Here is a 1,463-nt window from a genome sequence, read left to right on the forward strand (position 1 = left end):
AGTCAATCCTCAGTCCTCATCCCACTTGGCCTCACAGCATCTTTTGTAACAATTGGTCACCCCCTCTTATTGAAATTTTTTTTTTTTTTTTGCTTGATTTTCCAGTAATCACATGCTCCTGGTTTTCTTCCTTCCTCCCTGACCACTCCTTATCTGCCTCCCTTGCTGATCCTTTCTCAGCTTCCAACTCTTCAATGCTGGAATGCCCCATGGCTAGTCCTTTGACCCCTTCTCTTCCTTATCTTCACTCACTTCCTTGGTGAAAACACACCATTAGCAGAAATATGGGGAAACAGACCCTCTCAGACATTCAAGATGGGGAAAAAATTAGCACAACATTTATAGAATTTGACAATATCTATCAAAATGAAACAGACACATATTTGTTGGCACAACTATTTCACCTCTGTTTATTCTATAGAAACACATACATATCACATATATCAAACATCGGAAGTGACATAAACACAGTGTTATTCATTGTGGAAATCTAGATAACAGAGAAAGGCTGGAGGCTGTCAGGGGCTGGTTAGATAAATAACGGGGCATCAAGACCACGGCACCCCACAGGCATTAAAAGAATGAGGCAGCTCCCCGTGCACTGCTGTGTACAAATCTCCAGGATACATTGTTAGAGGAAAAGAAAGTTAGATTTAAAATGGCAAGTAAAATATGCTATAATTTGCCTTTAAAAGGATAGGTTGGTGGATAGATAGAAGATAGATGGATCAATCATATGCATAAGAAAGAGTAACTCCAGCTGCCTTTGAGGAGAGGAGCTGGTTAGCAAAGAGAAAAGGGTGAGAGGGAGACTTTACACAGTCCATGTTTTTGTACTTTCTGAATTTGATTCCAAGGACATTTCTTATCTATTTCTCAATACTCTTGGTTTTTAATTGCCCCGACACAACGTGCTGGGAGTCCGTGCTGGCTCCCGGTGACCCCTTCCTTCTAAGTGCTTGCTAACCATTCCTTTTGTAATCTGCAAGGCTCCTGCCAGGACGGCCCTCAGTGTGAAGCTGTGCATTCCAACCTCCACCTCTTTTTGAAACCCAGAACCACATTTTCCCTTCACCAGGCCCCTATCCTCCCAGCTTCCTCAGAAGGGACCGAGTGGACCCAGAAGTCTTCAAAAGTTTCCTCTGTGCCTGAAATGTCGTTTTATGAGGAGAGGCCCCTTGAACACCGCAGGAGCAGCTGGTGGGGAAGGGCTGGTCCCATATCCATGGCTCCCTGGATCTCCCTTTCCCTCTCTTGATGTGGCTCTGTCCTCTAGGTTTGAGGGCCACTCTCCTGGAGAGGAGCAGTGAGGTGCCCCGCTCTTTCCTCACTCCCCACCCGTGTTATGCCACCAGGCCCAGATGCAGCCTCTTCCTCCCTTGGTCTTGACTGGCTCTGAGCATAGCTAAACAAACCTGGCTTGCCCCTGAGATCTTCACAAACTTCTGCCTACTTTTGGCTCC

Source organism: Galeopterus variegatus, unplaced genomic scaffold, assembly GCF_000696425.1.
Source record: "Galeopterus variegatus unplaced genomic scaffold, G_variegatus-3.0.2 Scaffold10886, whole genome shotgun sequence".
NCBI classification, from domain to species: Eukaryota; Metazoa; Chordata; class Mammalia; order Dermoptera; family Cynocephalidae; genus Galeopterus; species Galeopterus variegatus.